The sequence below is a fragment of the Mobula birostris genome, chromosome 9 (assembly GCF_030028105.1).
Source record: "Mobula birostris isolate sMobBir1 chromosome 9, sMobBir1.hap1, whole genome shotgun sequence".
NCBI classification, from domain to species: domain Eukaryota; kingdom Metazoa; phylum Chordata; class Chondrichthyes; order Myliobatiformes; family Myliobatidae; genus Mobula; species Mobula birostris.
The window spans coordinates 126912336-126926588 of record NC_092378.1 but is presented as its reverse complement, the minus strand read 5'-3'; positions in this window follow the sequence as shown (position 1 = coordinate 126926588).

Sequence of the window (14253 nt, the reverse complement as noted above, 5' to 3'; positions counted from 1 at the left end):
GATTCTGTGAATGTAGACACACTTAATTCACTGAAAAATGTCTCTTGATCAGTGCAGCTTGGATCTTTAAAAATTTTCTTCCATACCCTCCCTCATGATTTCCTTTGTATTCCATCTGCACTCTGACCATTGAGTTGTCTGTATTATGTTTGACCTTGCATGGGTCATATCATCAGCAAAGGTGGACACTTTATTTTGAAGTCCTTACCTCAAAAAAAGCTGAGTATTGATGTCCTATATTTTGAGGTCCTTACCTCATAATTTGTTCACCTTAAAATAAAGAGGTCCTTACCTCTTTATTTTGAGGTCCTTACCTCATAAAAAGCTGAGTATTGACCCTTCACTAATAACCAGTTACATAACAGCTTCTTGCAATTCTCTCCCTTCTTTCCTGAAGAAAACAGTGCTGCAGTTACTCTGTGGTCTGAGTGGAACCTTTCCGAATTAAGCAAACTCAATGAGTTACCTCGTGAGATAGCCATTTCTTTAAAATCCTTGAATATAGGTTATTAGGTCCAAGGGATTAGTCAACTTTGGATACCATTAATTTCTCTGTTATTTTTTTTATTAATACTGATTTTAATTTCCTCTGCTTCATCTCTGGAGACCTTTTGTATTCTGAAACCTTGTCCAACTTTACAAGTTTGCTACAGCACCCTTAACCGCTGCAGTCTGTTTCTTCTCTACATTTCTGGAGTTCTGAATTTGATCAATCAGAACTATTTACTATTATGTCTACAGCTGTATTCAAACCACCCAGCTTGCATTCTTCCATCCTTAAAATTTACATTGGCTGTCATATAGAAGTTTTTTGGTATGTCTTTAATGTTTTCCTCAAAGTTGTTTGTGGAACAAGCTGCCAGTGGAAGTGGTGGATGCGGGTTCGATTGCAACATTTATTACTCTTATAAAATACAGTGTATACTGAATGATTGAAAATGTTAGAATGCATTACACATTCCAAAATAATGCAGGAAACCTTCAAAATTAGAAGTATAATCAGACTTACTGGTCAGACAAAATAAAGCCACTTAGGAGAATTATACACATGTGCAACACCATCAGATGTAGACTTTGTTGTACTTTCACTTCATTTTATCCTTATCTGGCTTGTAGATATAACTGGTGTAACCTGCATTTATTTGCACTTGATCTTGAAGTCATGAGCTATCCTTCGGAATTTTTATTGTAGTCTTTCTGTTCAAAGTACTCTCACACAGTTGTTGGGTTTACAGATCCAGCAACAATAATACAAATATGATTGATTTCCATGTCAGGTTACAGTGACTCTTGCAGGTGGTGGCACTGTAAGTGGTAACGTTTGCGATTCTGGAAGCTGCAATCAATACAGCTTTGGTGGGTTGATGCAGCAGATTTTGCAGATCATATGCACTGCTGCAGTGGGAGAGGGAATAAATGAGTGCCAGTCAAACTTTGCTTTATCCTGGTGCTCAGGTTCTTGAATATTGTTGATACTGCACATATTTTGCCAAATAGAGAGTATTTCATCACATACTGATTTGTGTCTTGTATATGATAGGATTTAGAAAGTTGTGGCTGATTGCCGTAATACTCTGCCCCCAATGTGGACTGGGAGATTCTTGTAGATGAGGCAATTTAATATTTTCAAAAGAGATCATTTCAGATCTCCCCCTCCCACTTTCAAATCTCTTAGTAGCTCTTCTTTCAGTTAGTCCTGATGAAGGGTCTCGGTCAGAAACGTTGACTGTACCTCTTCCTAGAGATGCTGCCTGGCCTGCTGCGTACACCAGCAACTTTTATGTGTGTTGCTTGAAATTCCAGCATCTGCAGATTTCCTCGTGTTTGCGTATTTTCAAAAGAGATATAGCTGATAACTGTGAACCCAGAATTAGAATCAGGTTTTTGTCACTGATATATATCATGAAATTTGTTGCTTTGAGGCAGTGGTACAGTGCAATACAGACAATATACTATAAATTACAACAAGAAATACATATAAATAATAAAATACTGCAAAAATAGTTCACTGGTTCATTGTCCATTCAGAAATCTGATGGCGGAGGGAAAAAAAGCCGTTCGTAAAAAAAAAAGTTTGAGTCTTAGGGCTCCTGTACCTCCTCACTGATGGTAGTACTGAGAAGAGGACATGTCCCAGGTAGTGGGTGTCCTTAATGGTTGATGCCACCTTCTTGAGGCATTGCCTTTTAAAAATGTCCTCGGCAGTGGCAGGGCTAGTGCCCATCATGGAGCTAGCTGAGTTTATAACCCTCTGTAGCTTTTTCTGATCCTGTGCAGTGCTCCCTCCATAGTAGTTGGTGATGCAACTGGTCGCAGGAATTTGCCAGTTTTTGATGGCATACCAAATCTCCTCAAACTTCTAAAGAAATATAGCCGCTGGCATGCCCTCTTCAGAATTGCATCAATATTATGGGCCCAGGATAGGTCTTCAGAGATTTTGACAACCATGAACTTGAAACTGCCCACCCTTTCCACTACCGACCCCTCGACGGAGACTTGACTTCCCCTTCCTGAAGTCCACAATCAATTCCTTGGTCTTAGTTGTTTAGTGCAAGGTTGGTATTGCAACATCACTCAATCAGCAGATCTATCTCACTCCTGTATGCCTCCTCATCACCATCTGAGATTCTGCCCAAAACAGCTGACATAGGCAAATTTATAGGTAGTATCTTGGGTATAGAGTAGAGCGGCAGGCTAACCACACATCCTTGTGGTGCACTGGTGTTGACTGTCAGTGAGGGCACTTGTTTAACAAAACTGAACCATTCAATAAGCTTATATTTTTGCAGATTATGTGAATGTCTGTAAATGTGGAAAAAGAAGCACAGTTAAGTTTAGTATCAGTCCATCTTTGATTGTTTTTAATGGTATTCCATCACATCCCTGAATTGTGCCTTGTAGGTGGTGAAGCAGTTCTGGAAAGCCTACTGTGTGATCCAAAGAAAGCCCTGCCAATGACATAATATGGAGATTTTCAAACACATTGTCCTAGGACTTGAGACCAATCCAATTAAAATAAAGGATATTTGGATCAAGTGCATTAAAATATTCAAACTGTTTAATACCAAACATCAATGGTGTTTGTGTTAATTTATAAATTATGACACTATCTCCATGAAAAGGATCACTGATTAGATCAAATTTACTAAATTGATACTATGGAGTCACAAACCTTGCCCATTTACTATGGTGAAAAACGTTGTGATGCATCATTTTTGAGAATGCCTATCTCATACTACTTCCTGCAGATTTAGTGCAAACAAGGGTAGATCCTGATGGTTTCTTTTCTTAAACACTAAATTTTGAGAAGCCCAAGTGCTATGAGTTGTAAGCCCATCTTTTCTTTCTGTTCTGTTTTCAAATCTGTTTCTACTGTAGAAAGATTTTTCTCCTTTGTTGTTATTTAGTATGATTTACCTTAGAAAATTCTTGGTGAATTACCTTCATTTGCGAAGTTACATCTTTTTCTTGTTAGAAAGATAGAAATAAAGTTACACAAGGGGGGCTTAAGAACAAAGGCTGGTAAATTCAGCCCATCAACCAAATGAATGTTGTTATTTTGCTGAACATGCACATTGGACTTTGAATATACAAAAAACACATGAACTGTGATTGCAATACTGTAGATAGAAATTAATCTGAGCAGTGTCCATTTCTTGGGTTAAAGAGGCTATCATTTGGTGGGACTGAACTTAAAACCACTGTGCTGCTAAATTAATTGGCTACATTTTAAGGTTACCCTGTGGATTCTGAAATAGGTCAAATGGATATGAAATACCTGCTAGGGAATTCAATAATGAGTGTTCCATTAGGAAGTTGGCAAAGGTCTTTGCAAGCCCCAATAAAATTTAAATAAAATCAAAAATTACAACATTTCCAGTCAGTCAAAGAAGGAATGTGCTTCCAGGTTTCCCAAGAGTCCAAAGTCTACTGCTCTGCATCCTTTCAGTCAGATTCCGCATTCAGATCATCTCTTACTTCAAAGACCTACCTGAGGTCTGCATCCTAAAAATGTCTGCTGAGTTGATTGGAACTGCACCATAAATGTTTACACCCTCCTGGCCTTCTTTTGAGTTAATTATGAGCACCAATTTTAATCTGCAATCAATAATCTGAATATCCTTGTCCTCAGGGCTTTGAGTCTTAACCCACCCCTGCAGAACACCATTAGTCACTGGGAGCCAATCAGAAAAGGCTCCTTTTATTCCCACTCTTTGCCTCCTGCTAATCAGCCAATGCTCTATCCATGCTAGTATCTTTCCTGTAATACCATGGACTCTTATCTTGCTAGGCAGTGTCATGTGCAACGCCTTGTCAGTCGTTTTGAACCTTCACTGATTCTTCTTTGACTACCCTGCTTGTTATTTCCTCAAAGAATTCCAACAGATTTCTCAGGCAAGATTTCCCCTTAAGAGAACCATGCTGATTTTGGCCCAATTTAACATGTACCTCTAAGTACTCCTAAACCTCATCCTTAACAATCGATTCCAACATCTTCCCAACCACTGAGGTTCAGCTAATTGGCCGATAATTTCCTTTCTTCTGCCTGCCTTGAAGAGTGGAGTGACATTTGCAATTTTTCAGTCCTCTGGAGTCATGCCAGAATCTAGTGATTCTTAAGATCATCACTAATGCCTCCACAATCTCCTCAGCTATCTCTTTCAGAACCCTTGGGTGTAGATCATCTGGTTCAGATGACTTATCTACCTTCAGCTATTTCAGCTACCCAAGTACTTTTCCCTAGTAATAGCAACTGCACTCACATCTGCCTCTTGACACTCTTGAACATCTGGCATACTGCTAGTGACTTCCACAGTAAAGACTGATGCAAAATACTTATTCAGTTTGTCTGCTATTTCCTTGCCCCCCCCCCCCATCACTACCTCTTCAAAGCCAATTTCCAGCAGCTTGATATCTACTCTCACCTATCTTTTACTCTTTATATATCTGAAAAACCCTTTGGTATCCTCCTTAATATTATTGACTGGCTTACCTTCATATTTCATCTTTTCTCTCCTGATGACTTTTTTGTTGCCTTCTACTGGTTTTTAAAAGGTTCCCAATCCATTTATTTTTTGCTCTATTATATGCCCTGTCTTTGACTTCCCTTGTCAGCCACAGTTGTGCCATCCTGCCTTTAGAATACTTCCTTTGAATGAATCTATCCTCCGCCTTCCAAGTTGCTACCAGAAACTCCGGCCATTGCACCTCTGCCATCATCCCTTCTAGTATTCCCTTTCAATCAACTTTGGCCAGCTCCTCTCTCAAACCTCTGTAATTCCCTTTACCCATGTAATACTGATACATCTGACTTTAGCTTCTCCCTCTCAAACTGCAGTGTGAATTCTATCATATTATGCTCTTTGTCTCCTAAGGATTTCTTTACTTAAGCTCCCTAATCAAATATATTTCATTACACAACACCCAATCCCCTAGTGGGCTCAACCACAACCAACTCTAAAAAGCCATCTCATAGGCATTCTACAAATTCTCATTTTGGGATCCAAAATCAGCACCAACCTGATTTTCCCAATCTACCTGCACATTGAAATCCTGCATGACTATTGTAACATTGCCCTTTTGACATGCATTTTCTATCTCCTGTTGTAATTAGTAGCCTGCATTCTGGCCACCTGTCAGAGGCCTAATTATAACTCCCATCAGGGTCTTGTGACCCTTGCACTTCCTTCACTCTATGTACAATTCTACATCTTCCAATCCTATGTCACCTCTTTCTAAGGATTTGATCTCATTTTTTTTTAAACTAACAGAGCCATGTAACCTCTCTGCCTGTCCTTTTGATACAATGTGTGTATCCTGGAATGTTAAGCTCCCAAGTACAATCTTGTTTCAGCCATGACTCAGTGATGCCCACGATGTCATATCTACCAATCTCGAACTGTACTATAAGATTGTCTACTTGTTTTGTATTTTGCCTACTTATTTTTTCAGTTTTGTCCCCTACTACACTGCCACTCATTCCACTGACTGCAATTTTGCCCTATCATCTGCCTGTCCTTCCTGACAAGTCTCACTGCACACTGCCTCTTCCTGTATACCATCTGCTCCATCCTCAGTGCTATCACTCAGTTTCTCGTCCCCCTCCTACCTAATCAGTTTAAACCTTCCCAACAGTTCTAGTAAACAATCCTGCAAGGATTATTAGCTAATGTGGAGCTCTTTTTAAAATATATACGCATTAAAATACCAATATTGCTGTTTTATAAATGGCACACAGTATGAAGACAAAATTAATGACAAATTTATGCAAAAGAAAATGAAGTCAATCCAATGCACACATTTTAGATGCTCTTTTAAAATGATGTTAAAATCAAACACACAGATTCACCAGAAAATTATGACTTAAGATAGTGAGGCATGTTCAATTAGTGAACAGATTGATAATAGGATTAAAAATTAATAAGGGTTCCTAAAACTTTAAAGCGATTTGGAAAAATGAATATAGAAAAGACTTTGTTGTTGGTGTTGTAGATTTGAAATGATCAGAAAGCAACCTGTGCAGTTTGTTGGAGCTGTTATACAGAATACCCCTAGGGTTCATTTTCTCTGTAGACTGTCACTCTAAAATGCTGAGAGAATGGGACTGACTTTTGGACACTGTTGGATTTCTGCTGATTGCAAAATTGCTTGGTTACTGTGGTGAGAGAGGTGGAGTTGTTTGATGGACAATGAATGCTTATGGTTTCTCGCGGCTTGTTTTGAATAGAAACATAGAAAATAGGTGCAGGAGTAGGCCATTCGGCCCATCGAGCCTGCACTGCCATTCAGTACGATCATGGCTGATCATCCAACTTAGAACCCTATACCTGCCTTCTCTCCATACCCCTGATCCCTTTAGCCACAAGGGCCTTATCTAACTCCCTCTTAAATATAGCCAATGAACTGGCCTCAACTGTTTCCTGTGGCAGAGAATTCCACAGATTCACCACTCTCTGTGTGAAGAAGTTTTTCCTCATCTCGGTCCTAAAACGCTTCCCCTTTATCCTCAAACTGTGACCCCTCATTCTGGACTTCCCCAACATCGGGAACAATCTTCCTGCATCTAGCCTGTCCAATCCCTTTAGAATTTTATACATTTCAATCAGATCCCCCCTCAATCTTCTAAATTCCAGAAAGTATAAGCCTAGTTGATCCAGTCTTTCATCATATGAAAGTCCTGCCATCCCAGGAATCAATCTGGTGAACCTTCTTTGTACCCCCTCTATGGCAAGAATGTCTTTCCTCAGATTAGGGGACCAAAACTGCACACAGTACTCTAGGTGTGGTCTCACCAAGGCCTTTTACAACTGCAGTGGTACCTCCCTGCTCCTGTACTCGAATCCTCTTGCTATGAATGCCAGCATACCATTTGCCTTTTTCACCGCCTGCTGTACCTGCATGCCCACTTTCAATGACTGGTGTACAATGACACCCAGGTCTCGTTGCACCTCCCCTTTTCCTAATCGGCCACCATTCGGATAATAAACTGTATTCCTGTTCTTGCCACCAAAGTGGATAACCTCACATTTATCCACATTAAATTGCATCTGCTATAAATTTGCCCACTCACCTAACCTATCCAAGTCACCCTGCATCCTCTTAGCATCCTCCTCACAGCTAACACTGCCACCCAGCTTCGTGTCATCTGCAAACTTGGAGATGCTGCATTTAATTCCCTCCTCTAAGTCATTAATATATATTGTAAACAACTGGGGTCCCAGCACTGAGCCTTGCGGTACCCCACTAGTCACTGCCTTCCATTCTGAAAAGGTCCTGTTTATTCCCACTCTTTGCTTCCTGTCTGCCAACCAATTCTCTATCCACATCAATACCATACCCCCAATACCGTGTGCTTTAATTTTGCACACTAATCTCCTGTGTGGGACCTTGTCAAAAGCCTTTTGAAAATCCAAATATACCACATCCACTGGTTCTCCCTGATCAACTCTCTAGTTACATCCTCAAAAAATTCTATGAGATTCGTCAGACATGATTTTCCTCTCACAAATCCATGCTTTGTCAGATGATTTCACCGCTTTCCAAATGTGCTGTTATCACATCTTTGAAAACTGACTCTAGCATTTTCCCCACCACTGATGTCAGGCTTACCGATCTATAATTCCCTGGTTTCTCTCTCCCTCCTTATTTAAAAAGCGGGGTTAACATTAGCCACCCTCCAATCCTCAGGAACTAATCCAGAATCAAAAGAGTTTTGAAAAATTATCACTAATGCATCCACTATTTCTTGGACTACTTCCTTAAGCACTCTGGGATGCAGACCATCTGGCCCTGGGGATTTATCTGCCTTCAATCCCTTCAATTTACCCAACACCACTTCCCGACTAACATGTACTTCCCTCAGTTTCTCCATCTCACTAGACCCTCGATCCCCTATTTCCAGAAGATTATTTATGTCCTCCTTAGTGAAGACAGAACCAAAGTAGTTATTCAATTGGTCTGCCATGTCCTTGTTCCCTATGATCAGTTCATCTGTTTCTGACTGTAAGGGACCTACATTTGTCTTAACCAATCTTTTTCTTTTCACATATCTGTAAAAGCTTTTACAGTCAGTTTTTATGTTCCCTACCAGCTTTCTCTCGTAATCTTTTTTCCCTTTCCAAATTAAGCCCTTTGTCCTCTTCTGCTGGACTCTGAATTTCTCCCAGTCCTCAGTCATGCCGCTTTTTCTGGCTAATTTATATGTTTCTTCTTTGGAATTGATACTATCTCTAATTTCCCTTGTCAGCCACGGGTGCACTACCTTCCCTGGTTTATTCTTTTGCCAAACTGGGATGAACAATTGTTGTAGTTCATCCATGCGATCTTTAAATGCTTGCCATTGCATATCCACCGTCAACCCTTTAAGTATCATTTGCTAGTCTATCTTAGCTAATTCACGTCTCATACCTTCAAAGTTACCCTTCTTTAAGTCCAGAACCTTTGTTTCTGAATTAACTATATCACTCTCCATCTTAATGAAGAATTCCACCGTATTATGGTCACTCTTACCCAAGGGGTCTCACACGACAAGATTGCTAACTAACCCTTCCTCATTGCTCAGCCCAGAATGGCCTGCTCCCTAGTTGGTTCAGAAAACTATCCCGCATACATTCCAAGAAATCTTCTTCCTCAGCACCCTTACCAATTTGGTTCACCCAATCTATATGTGGATTGAAGTCACCCATTATAACTGCTGTTCCTTTATTGCACGCATTTCTAATTTCCTGTTTAATGCCATCCCTAACCTCACTACTACTGTTAGGTGGCCTGTACACAACTCCACCAGCGTTTTCTGCCCCTTAGTGTTATGCAGCTCTACCCATATTGATTCCACATCCTCCCGGCTAATGTCCTTCCTTTCTATTGCGTTAATCTCCTCTCTAACCAGCAATGCCACCCCACCTTTTTTTCTTTCGTGTCTATCCCTCCTGAATATCCCTGAATGTTGAGCTCCCATCCTTGGTCACCCTGGAGCCATGTCTCTGTGATCCCAACTATATCATATTCATTAATAACTATCTGCACATTCAATTCATCCACCTTGTTATGAATACTCCTTGCATTGACACACAAAGCCTTCAGGCTTGCTTTTACAACACTCTTGGCCCTTAACAATTATGTTGAAAAGTGGCCCTTTTTGATTTTTGCCCTGGATTTGCCAGCCTGCCACTTTTACTTTTCACCTTACTACTTTTTGCTTCTATCCTCATTTTACACCCCTTTCTCTGCATTTGTTCCCATTCCCCTGCCACATTAGTTCCAGTCCAACCCAGGTCAGATGATCCTCTCACAGACACACATAGAGAGACACATGCTCAGAGTTGAGATGGCTTCGATGAATGAAAGACACCAGTGAGTGGGGCCGCTGGTTTAAACTTTCAGTAGACCAAAAGGGGTGAGTTGAGATCAATCCAGAATATTGATAATTGACTCTCACAAGTGCTGCATCTAGAAGAAGTTGGCAGAGAGAGGAGCGGAGAGGAAGGTTTGAAACAGAAGAAACCTACTGACAAAGAGGTCACTGTTTGGACTCTAAGTAGCCCGTAAGTGTGAGTTTGATTCCATTCGAATACGAGAGTGTGATTGTCACATAGTTAATCCACAGGAGTGGGTTCTCTGGTGAGGGGAGACTTTTGTGAATACCACGTGTGTGTTTACCCTTTGTCTGGGTGTGGTAGTTCACTGAAGAAAGGCAACCCCGTGGTAAATCACTATTGGAATTATTTCGTATGTCATGGAACTGGATAAGTGGCTATCACGTTGTATGTTTGGGGTAACCGTGTAGAATCTACCGGTGTCTACTCTTGCCTGGGTGATGGTTCCCTTGAAGATGACCCCCTTTGTGATAAGCTACTGTTGGTGATACTTCCGTGTGTGGAGTGGATCAACTTCAGAGGTAAAACCTACTGCTATTGTTATTTTGTATTGCTGTCATGGAATCTGTGGAATATCGGCGTAATTGCCTTCTCACAACATTCACCTTTGGATTACAAATATCTCGCATTAATTACCTTGAGGATTAAACCGAACTTTCTTACATACCATTGTAAGACTGTAACTCCTGCCACCTGAGCTTGAATAAATTCTGGAACTTTATATATACTTTATCTATATACCTATAAATGCATAAGACTGCTAACTTTTGATCACCTGGTTAAGTTACTATATTTAGTAGTTACTAATAAAGGTAGTGGATTTTAACATCAAAAACAGACTCCAGGTGTGTCCTATTGCTGCTGATAGTTTTACAGTGTTGCATGCATGTAACCGGTACTTTCCCCAGGGTTGCGTGTACGTGACAGGACAAAGAACAAAATATAATACATAAGATTTTAGAAACAGATCATTTGCATCTTTGAAGTTGCAGCTGGAGGAGGGTGTAGATAGAGTATCTTGGCACAGGTTGAGAATGTCTGTATTCCAGCAAACAGCTTTGTTATTATGAGTTCATTTTGGACATCTCTGAGGTGTGTTGGGGGAGAGATGATGCCACATCCTAAAACTGTTAAATTAAAAGGTGGGAATTTGGGGCGGGGCTTAATTTCAAGTCAGTGTGGATGTGTAAAGACACTGCAGTTTAACAAGTTAAAAGTTCATTGAAACAAACACAAAAACAAGAATTCTGCAAATGCTGGAAATCTAGAGAAACATACACAAAATGCTGGAGAAGCCGAGCAGGTCAGGCAGCGTCTGTGGAGGTGTATAAACACTCGGCATTTCAGGCTGAGACCATTCTTCAGGACCCAACTTTTCTTTTAACATTACACATAAAGCACACAGTATTCCACTGGACATTATCCAACTGGTTTGAAGCTTACAGTTCAACTGTGCTGTCCACTAATGGTAAAAAGTATGAAATATAACTACATTAGACAAATTTAACCTGTGATTATTTCATCTGATGGTTCCAATTTATTTTTCCCCATTTTCATGTATAAAAGCAGTTGATGAGTCAGTTGACAGTTGAATTTAATTTTCAGGAGTTTCCATGCACTTAGGCATTTAATTAGTGACTTAACTACATAATCTTGAAAGTCTTACCCTTTCACAGCTACTTTATTAATACAGCTACGTGACACTTCTTACATTTTGACTTGACTACTCCAGTGAAATCAACTAAATACTTGTACATGACATCTGAATCATATGTTCTGGAGGCTGACAGATGTAGGGTTATGGTGCACTGCACATCCACAGAAATTGCATTTGGAATATGACAGGAAGACCCTTATTTCCAATGCTTGTAAATAGCATCTTCCCCATCCTCCAAAATGTATTAAGTAAAATCTGCTTGCAAATATTTATGAATAATTAGTTCCAATGATGCAAATGCCTCAAGAATCAGATGATTATCCAGATTCCAATCTTCAATTGAGTTACCCAGAGAAATTGAAGTCTCAACCCAAATTCTTGAAGTGTAAAAGGATTCAGATGAAAATGGAGCAACAGTGATTAGAAATGAGATTATAAATGGCAGATGCTAATTAAACAAGTTAGAAGAATGCACACACAAATGTGTATATGCATATATATATATATATATATATATATGCAGTCCTCATCAAGTTTTAGAAATGCACTATAAAAAGCATCCTCACTGGATGCATCGCAGCTTAGCATGCAACTGCTCTGCCCAAGATCCACAAGGAATTCCAGAGTTGTGAATCTATCACAAAAAAGAGCCTCCCCTCTATTTGACTCTACACTTCCTACTGCCTCTCGAAAGCAGCCAACATAATCAAGGACCCCACTCATCTCATTCATTCTGTTTTCTGCCCCCCCTTCGAAGGTAGCAGATACAAAACCTTGAAAAAGTATACCACCAGGCTCATAGCCTCATAGTCGGTTTGTATCCTGCTGTTTTAAGATTCTTGAACTGATGAATTCCTGATCTCCCAATCTACCTCGTCTTGGCCCTTGCATTTTATTTGTCTACCTGCACTGCACTTTCTCTCTCCTTTTGTACTACTACAATGTACTTTTGTATGAATTTCCCCATCAGGTTGGCAAGCTTTTCACTGTATCTCAGTACATGTGACACAATAATTTGGGACGGCACAATAGCTTAGCAGCAGGTGTAATGCTATTACAATGCCAGGGATTCTGCCACTATAAAGGGTTTGCACATTCTCCCTGTGACCGCATGGGATTTCTCCCACATTCCAAACACATATGGATTAGTCGGATAATTAGTCAGTTTAGTGTAATTGGGTGGCGCTGACCTGTTGGGCCAGAATGGTCTGTAACCACTATTTCTAAAAAAAATTAATTAAACAGAAAAACTGCATCCAAGAACGACCATGGGTCCAATATTTTAATCCCATATGACAAAGTAGTAAGTGCCTACTGGATTCAAGATAGTGCAGAAAAAAAAGCTTATACAACTTCAGAGAATTATATTTAATTATAAAATACATAAAGCATAGTAAAAGGTTAACCAGGTCCTCAATTATAGTTTGGTAGAAGTGGAATAGGAAAGAAAATGTATAATCTTAAACCTATAACCTATAACTCTTAGATGTAGCAGCTCAGTCCATTACGGGGAAAATGCAATAAAACAGTGTGAAAAGCCACCATCAGAAGCAAGCAAGTGCAAAAGATTGAAGAGAAACAGTTCAATATCACCACTGGATATAATGATTTTGACAGAAATCACACAACCTAGTTTGTGAGTGCACAATGAAAGCAATGGACTTAGCTGAGGCTGCTCAGCTGAATAATGTCTGAAGAGACACAGTCAAAGTTAGTACAAAACAAATGGCTACCTGGGAAGTGGGCTTGTAAAAGAGAGGGACAGCCTTCTAATTACACAGGAAAGAAATCTTGGACATATTAGCCCAGATTTTTCCATTACATTATTTTACCTAAAGCAGTAGCCCAAATCCTGGTATTGAGTTTCATGATAAATCAAAGAAAAGGAGTGTGATTTCTTGCTATCTTTTCAAAAGTGGACTTTTTTACCAACCCAATTAGAATTAAAACGGATTTTTAACATCATTTTTATATTTGAAGTACTTCATTGGAAATCACATAATCGGTATATGGTTATAGTACTAAAGAAATGGGTCACTAGTATTGTTCTCGATTTAAATACATTTATCATTGCTGTATACAGGAGATTAAATCATGGCATGGAGTCAAATAGGATATGAAAACTAAAGAGGTTAGTTCCTCCATTGACTCCTCGAATAAGATCATGACTGAATCGATTGTGGCCTCAAAATCAGCTTCCCACCCTCTCTTCATATCCCTCATCTGCCACGTACTTCAGGTGTCTGTAGTCTTTTGAAAAGTTTAGACCAAGGAGTAAACTCAGACAGGATCAGTGGCTAAAATATGGAATTTGTGATGAATACTAAAAGGCAAGTTTTAAGAAGTCTATTAAGCTGGAACATGGCAACCACGTGGTGTTGGGAGAAAAGCAGTGCACATTGGTCAAAAATGAACAAGAATTATATCTGCTTATGGGAATTACTAAATATTACTGACAAACCTACGATTTATTTACCATCTCAAGATGCTCTTGCAGGGAAACCATATTCTTGACCTGGTGCAGTAGTGAAGCTGTTGTATAAGGAGTTTCAACAATGAAGTAAGGCCAAACACTTACTCTTTTTCTCCTCATATGCCTATTACCTCCCTCTGGTGCCCCTTCTCCTTCCCTTTCTCCCACGATCCACTCTCCTTTCCAATCAGGTTCCTCCTTCTTCAGCTATCACCTCCCAGCTTCTCACTTCATCCCCCTGACCTCCA